Here is a 7,731-nt window from a genome sequence, read left to right as displayed (position 1 = left end):
TCACCTCTCAACCAAGAGGTTTCTTCAGTTCTGTCTGAGTGGTTGGGAGTACCACATGGGATACCTGGGATCCCCCACCTGTCAGTCAGAACTGAGGAAGCCTCTTGGTTGAGAGATGAAATGTATTCTACAACCAAGACCAGCTGAGCTTGATTCAACTCTTCCCGGACAGCTGGTCGTAAGGAAACTTCTACCTATCTCATGGTGGCACTACAAGAAAAGTCACTAAAATATAAATAACCAGAGGACGTTTTTCTGTATCCATATGTTATTATTGTGTCACCATCCTCAGGACAGAAAAAAGTGACCCATTTTAACAGAAATCAAATGATGAAATAGTTAAAAATGTTCATTAAAGCCAAGTTGTGGCTTCTGAAAATTTAGCACCATCTGGTGGCTACATGAAGAATGACTTCAGCAGACAAATGCACACCTCTGTGCCTCCATGTCCTCTGTATCAAAATGGAAATCAGATGTAAAAAACAAAATAAAACAAATTCACCAACATGTGTGAAGACTGCCCTCTCATAACTCTGACTGAACCCTGACCTTAAAAAGAGTATAACAAAGACTTTGTGTATCTTAGCTCAGTCACTCAATGTCAAAGGGATCGAGAGCAGCTCCAATTAAATGTAAGGACACACATCTAATATTGGTACAGTTTAATATTTTTAACTTCTTCCCACTGAGACAGTTATCATGTGACTCACAGAAAGAGCAGGTGCCACTATATATTTCTCACTTCATTTAATTTAATTGACTGAATTTTTTTTTGCACTTTCACATCTTTCACTACTAAAAATGTCTGCACATGGCTTTGTACACTACATCACTTTAGATTCAAGAATTATGTCCAATAATCCACAACGTTCAATACTTAATTCATGCATTTCATTACTCAGTATTAATATCTCGTTTTATAAAGGCCCAACACAGTCGTAGACACAGTCTACGTTCTCTGAAGCCCCGACGGTTGACAACTGTGAACCATCCTGCTGCCACAGAAAAAAAACCCATATGCAATACAGTTTCATGGATATAATATTAGCAATGTGACATATAATAATAAGGTTAAAAAAGAACAAAAAACAATCATACTGGTTCCCATTCCTCCCAGGAGTCTCAGAAATCTGGAGAAGTGATTTACAAATGATCCAGATCAATGAGCTCTGACAGTCACTTATAAAAGGGGGATTTTTCCTTTAATGTACACGTTGCTTGAATGTTTTCAGTCTTCAGCTGCGTGTGTCAATAATACTTTATGATTATTTTATCAGTAAGTTTCTGCACCAGTGTCACCGCCACACATTTCTTTACATTTATTGTCCTTGGAGAATAAAGTCACAAAAGTCTCACTTCACTCTTTCTCTGAATCTCCTTTTCTCTTTCTATGAAAACAGAGAATGTAACATTCAGAAGTTCTTCTCTCAAAGGTTGTCATCCTATCTATATGTTTTGAGCATTTCACTGTCCGAACTCGATGCAGTGAAAGTGTATCATCACACCACGCTGCGATTTTACCCACAGGAGGCAGCCATGAGCAGGATGGTATTTCACTGCTTTGTTTCTTTAGCACTGCGAGGACACTGTGGGGAACGTGTTCAGATGTTAAATGAGGGCAGTTTTTGCCACACAATATTTTTGCCTAATTTGATTGTGGGACCATCAGCAACACTTTGTGTTTATTTGCCCAAACAGCCAATATTCCAGCTGTATGTTAGCTGGTTGTCAGCCAGCAATCAGCTGTGTGTGTGGTCAGTGTTTACCTGTGTGACTGATCTCCCCTCCAGTCTCCTTTTTCCTCTCGTACATTCATGCCACCCCTGGCATTTGCAAAATGTTTCACTCAAGCTGAAATATTTAACTCACACAGATGCATCTTCGCCTCAGTTTGTGCCACCTCAGGTGAATTCTGTGACCCACAACAAACCGGTTCCTCTGTCTCTCAAAGCTGTTCCCTCCTTAAATTCATCTTTACTAAGTTTGAAGGGACGTCATGAAAGAGAGAGGTTGATAAACCTGGTTCCTATCAAGTGTTGTCCTCATATCAGTGATGTTTGGCTCTGAGACCTCTGTCCTGATCAGGATCCAGTCCAGTTCCTGCTGTAGAGTCCGGCATCAACACTTATTGTGTGAATTCTTACTTTCTAACCTGTAAAGTTAATCCACTCATTCAAGTTTATTCACACTTTTTTCTGTGATCAAAACAACCTGGAACAAATGCTGTTGCCTGTTGTTCAGTGCTAACTCCATCGCTACTATTTCACAACTATTTTCTTCTGCTCTTCATCTGTATAATCCATCCTCTCATTTCCTTCACTCGTTCGTCACTCCACCTGCATTCACTATCAAAGACAGTTCAGGGGACATTTCCTCTTTTCCTCCACCATTTCTCCTAATTCTCCTGAGTCTTAAGTCTTCTCCTTTTTCAGTGAGTTTCTTTCCAGCTTTCCAGAAATCTGAAGCTCTGATCTTTTAGTTTCAAATTTGTTTCATCAGCTTCATCCCTCTTTTCCCCTCTTCACCCTCCTCTCTGTCCTCAGATCACACCGTGGTCACAGAAAGCAAAGGGTTGTATATTTTCTTTCCGTCTGGTGACCTCGAGCCGTGTGCCAGCAGCTCCTGGATGGTGATCCAGTTGTCGAGGATGCGCCGGTTCCTCCTCTTCATGATCTTCTTCTGGCTCAGTAACAGGATGTTGTTGCTGGGGAGTCCTGCTGGGGGTGCAGCTGATGGTCCTCAGCGCTCCCTGTTGATGATGACGGGTCCCTGGAAGTTAAACCAAAGAGTAGTTCTGAGTTAGATCAGTGTCTAGATGAGACCCTTTTTTTTTTTACCTTGTGCACACAAGATAATATGTTGTGGACACAAGTTCTTATCTTGCACACAAAAGATGAATGAACAATAACTTCTGTGTATTTTAGCCCATTAACTACACATTATTGCTAAATACATTAAAAAGAACATTAAACCTGCAAGTTCTATTTTTGATTCAAATGACTCTGTAAAATGATTCTAACTGTAAAGCCGTATTTGACAGATTCTAGTCTTACAAACTTAAAATAACTTAACATCTGTTGGAATCATGGTGAAATGTATTTTAGGCTCAGATGCCAGATCAGCTCTGCAGCTCTTTGCAGCTTTCAGTTTGTTGTTTTGATCAGTGGAGTTTTATAAAAAAAATATATATATATATATATCAGAACCATGAGTGAAGTTTCTAATATGATGAGAAGAAACGCTGACACCTGCAGGTTAATTCGGTTCATCGTCAAATGATGATATTTAACAAGGTGAGATATAAACAATATGATCACGTGACTAGAGAAGAAGCGCTAGAAATAATTTCCAGTTATTAGAATCAAGCTGAGGATCTATTGTTAATGAATACATAAATGATAAACAGTGAGAGTAATGTCAGAGTTTATGAGAGAGGAGAGGAGAGAGTTCATGTCTGACTCAAATGTTCATTTATAATCGTGGGAAATATTCAGCTGAACTCTCTCCCCGTTTGTTCGAAGTTAGAAGCTGTTACATGTGGAGAGACTGGAACAACACGAGTCCACAGAGCTATAAACTGATCTTTATTGTTTGTTTTTTATTGTAAACTCTTTTGTCCATGTCGGGATCCTGTAGAATGATGACTCTGGTTTTCCAGTGATGTGATTGGTCAGTAGTTGGGCAGCTGACAGGTGTTGATCCGATCCTCTGATGTTAACCTGCTCCGGAGCAGGTAACCCGAAGTTACCACCGCGATTTACCGCGATAAGAAGTGAACCACCGTCTTAAGACTGAGAGGAGTTAAAGCTTAAGTTACCGCGCTAACCTCAAATCCTGCTTCGTGGTGCAGGTCTCAGGTCTCAGGTGTGTGTGGACAATGAACAACCTTTGACAGCCACCAACTGACAAAAGAAGATTCCCTGTTCGTTTTGGTCTCGGTGTTTTAGGATTCAGGATTTCCATTAATGAAGCGGAGCTGACTGTTTGTCTGATGGATTATTGGTTTGGATCAACAAGGAGTTTGTCTCCGGGATGTTTTATGGATTTTCGCACTGAATGGCTTCTTATCAGCAGCAGGAGGTAAGAGGATTTAGTTGTTGACATTGATCTCATCATAATGTGCAGGTGAACACTGATGGGTAAACTCTGAGCTCTTGGCAGTGACAAACCTCAAAGAAAACAATGATTCAAAAGCAAATGAAATGAGCATACACCACCAAATTTAATCTCTACCAAACCTCTTCAGACCTCAGATTACATCTAAAATATTTGACTCAGTATTTTCTTGACCCTCACTGTATATAATCCCTGCTCCAGGTTGTATTTGGGTGTTACTTTCAGTCATTTTATTTCTTGTATTAAAAGTTTTTGAGGTGTACCTGTCTCCTCTGAGGTAGTCCAGGCGGCTCTGCATCATAAACTCTCTTCTTCGTCTGTACTCTCTGGCTCTCAGCAGCTGCTGCTTCCTCTCCTCTTTGCTCCAGTATCGGCCCTGTTTGGGAGATAGGTTGGAGAACAATTACATGTGGTTTAATGAGCAGTTTGTTAGAGCTGTAGTGTGCTGACAGTCTACTGCCTCTATTCTCTTCATCCACACTTGAATCCTGTAAAGAATACCTTCTTGATTTTTACTGTGCAGACTCTACCTGTTTCATCTCGCTGCAGCATCGTCGTCAGTCGTCATGCCGCTGCGTTCCTCCCTGATCTTCATGGCTCTGGCCTTCAGCAGACGGTCCCTGACCGGACGTTTGGCCACGTAGCGAGTCCCATCACTGCGGATCTTCACCTGGACACAAAGAGGACATTTCATTAGCCTCTCGTCCAGAGTCACACTAAAAGCAGGCAGAGGCAGGCCAGTAAGGTTCCTTTGAGCCCACTGGGTTAATTTAGCTGTATGAAGTCTTTCTGGTGTCCAGCTGCTGTCAAGGCAAAGCTGGATTTCTGCTTGATGTGAGCAGTAACTGTAGCTCCTGACCTCTGTCTGCAGGATGTTATGTATGACACTGCTGCCACATGATCATAAGTAGGTGTCCTAATAATCTACAGTACAGCTGTATCTATTTTTTTCACCCACACACAGGAGGAAAATGCATTTTATTAACTTTTAATTTAATTGAATTAGCTTCATACTTAATTTGAATAATAGAATTGAGAAAAAAAAAAATTTTCACATCACCACAGAAAGTTGATACATAATCATATTGAATCTTCACTTTGTCTTACTTGTCTGCTTTCCAAAGGATTTTTAGATTATTTTCTAACCTTCCGGCCCACTATTAGTTCCCCTGCATTTAACCTTAAACAATCAGTATCATCACAGTCTTTACCTTCCACTCCATGCGTTGTGGTGAGGCGGTTGGTGATGACTGTGTCAACCCAAGTGGTAAGGCCAGTCCTAACCGCGAGGCTCTTGTGTGATGGTCCTCCAGACCGCAGGGGGCGCTGTTCACACTCCTGGGGCTGGCCGGGCCGCTGCTGCCCGTGCCCATCCCCCTCTCCTCGCCCTCGGCCCTCGCTCTGTCTCTCACTCGGTCCAGAGGGTCCACCAGGCCCTCAGAGGGCAGGGTCATACAGCTCTGGTATCGCTCTAACGGTTTTGTTGTGGCTGTGGTGTCGCCTGGTGAAATAGGGACTGGACTCTGCACTTCCACCTGTGGGCCTGTTGGTGGCTCCACCTGCGATGGTAATTAACATAGTGTATATGGCCAAAAAAATGTAAACTGTGAACAAAAATTACCACTTATGTGCAACCAAAATTTCAGCAGATCTGTGTCTCCAATATTTTTAAAAAGAAACGGGTTTTGTGTGAGTTAATTAAAACACAGAGTTAGTGTTTCAGCTGCAGAAGCATCAATTCTGTACCTGCTCTGGAGCCCCGGCCTCCATCAGCCACACCACGTCTTGAAGACGACCCCGGCCTCTCTGCTCAGAGACCTGAAGATGGCAGCAAACACAGCAAAGTATCCAGTATTACTATTAATTTTCTCTTAGTAAATTAAAGCTAACAATAATAATAATAATAATAATAATAATAGCAGTAAAATCACAAAGACCTGAACTTGGAGGGTGTCGAGGGGGTGGAGCTTGAGCCGTTTGCCATGATGCCATTGGCTGTTTCATACTTCCTGTAAGTGCTCGGGGAGAAAGAGCAGCTGAGGTTCGAGTGGCGTCTCTCTCTGTCGCGTCTGTGACGACGGGGGGTAAGAGGGGAGTTCAGAGGGGGGAGGTGGCCAAGGGGGAGGAGAGGAGGCGGAGACATCAGTCGTCGGCCTCCTTCGTCCTCCTCTTCATGGAGAGGCGGGATCTGCTCAGTGCTGACCAGCGGCGTGCTCCGACAGCTCTCCCCTCCAGTGTTGTAGGCGCTGGTGCTGTCTTTGTCGTCCGATCGCTCTCGCTCTGGGAGCTCGTTGATGGCCGACAACTCGTGATGGTGGGGGTCGTCATTTTCATCATTGTCATCATCCACACCTACAAGAGAAGATTTTGTATAGTTTTTTACATTTTATTTTCAGGCTTAGAAAAGATTAATACCTGCACAGTAGCTAAAATTTCACTCCTAACTTTACCCTCATGAGATGAGAAAAGTCTGCATTTGCTGCCATCTAGTGGTTGAAATTTTACGCAACCCAAAAGTGATGTAAGATTGCACTGTAGTGCATCATGACATCGCAGAGTGGGTGTGGTCACAAGTGTAATATATTTTTGGCTCATGTGACAGTACTCATTCACTTTAACATACACACATTCCAGCGTCAGTTGTTGTCATGGTTACCTGCTGCCACTGTCTCCTTCCTCCATCATCCAGGCTTTCAGGCATCTCTCTCTGAGCTGCTGCATCTTCTGGGCACGGAGAATATTGCGGCACTTAAACTCCAGGTGGCGTAACTCCTCGTCAATGAGCGCCATCTCGTGCTCACTGAAAGTCTCATTGCAGTTCACGTCCACCACTGAGGAAGAAGAAGCCTCCTCTTCACCCTCCTTATCCGCCTCTTTGTCTTGGTCTTTGGTCTTGGTCTTTTGCTTCGGCTTCGATGCCTTCACGATCGTTTTTCACTGCCTCTCTTTGCTGCTTTTCATTACGTCTCTCGTACTGGCATTTTATCTCCAGTAGCTCCTGGTATCGCTGGCACTCCTCCTCTGTCAGGCCCGGCATCATCATCATCATCGTCAGAGGCGGCTGGTGGTGATGGTGATGGTAGTGCTGCAGGTCAGGAGGTCAGAGGTCAGTTAGCAGCCAGAAACCAGGCAATGAAAAGTGTTTCACAACTTCCAGTAATCTTAGTACTGTCAATCTAGAATTTCTTTCTGTGCAGGAGAATAGTGCTGATAAAATATCATGATTTGTCGATATTGATTCAGTCACAGTAAGCTGAGGATGATATTGGTGCGTGGGCGGATTTTTTTTTAAGGGGCCTCTGGGACAAAAAATTGCTGTTGGCCCCCTGGTGCAGATTTCTAATACATTTGTGATTAATCACGTAGACAGAAATGGAGCAGAGTGAACCTGGGGCTTTTGGGCTCCATGATGGTGTGAGGCCTTTGGGCAGTTGGCCATTTCAGCCAGCTGGTGATCCAGCCTTGGTGTTTTCAGAAGATATTCATATAAGGAACATTTTAAAGAACTGGTCATTGTCAAGCAGCAGAAAAGGACATTCAGGGAAATGAAAAGACATTTTGCTCTATTAAATGTCAAATACAGTAGAGTCATTATCCATTATCAAATTGCACTTT

The 7,731-nt window shown here is 43.0% G+C and overlaps 1 pseudogene; it reads right to left on the bottom strand.

Annotated features, from left to right (window-relative positions):
• Window positions 1-2,684: 2,684 nt before the first annotated feature.
• On the bottom strand, window positions 2,685-7,201 carry LOC108902132 (PDZ domain-containing protein 4-like; annotated as a pseudogene).
• Window positions 7,202-7,731: the final 530 nt, after the last annotated feature.

Source organism: Lates calcarifer, unplaced genomic scaffold, assembly GCF_001640805.2.
Source record: "Lates calcarifer isolate ASB-BC8 unplaced genomic scaffold, TLL_Latcal_v3 _unitig_4706_quiver_1886, whole genome shotgun sequence".
Lineage (NCBI taxonomy): Eukaryota > Metazoa > Chordata > Actinopteri > Centropomidae > Lates > Lates calcarifer.
The sequence above is the reverse complement of the archived record's forward strand: the minus strand, read 5'-3'. Positions and strand labels throughout refer to the sequence as shown.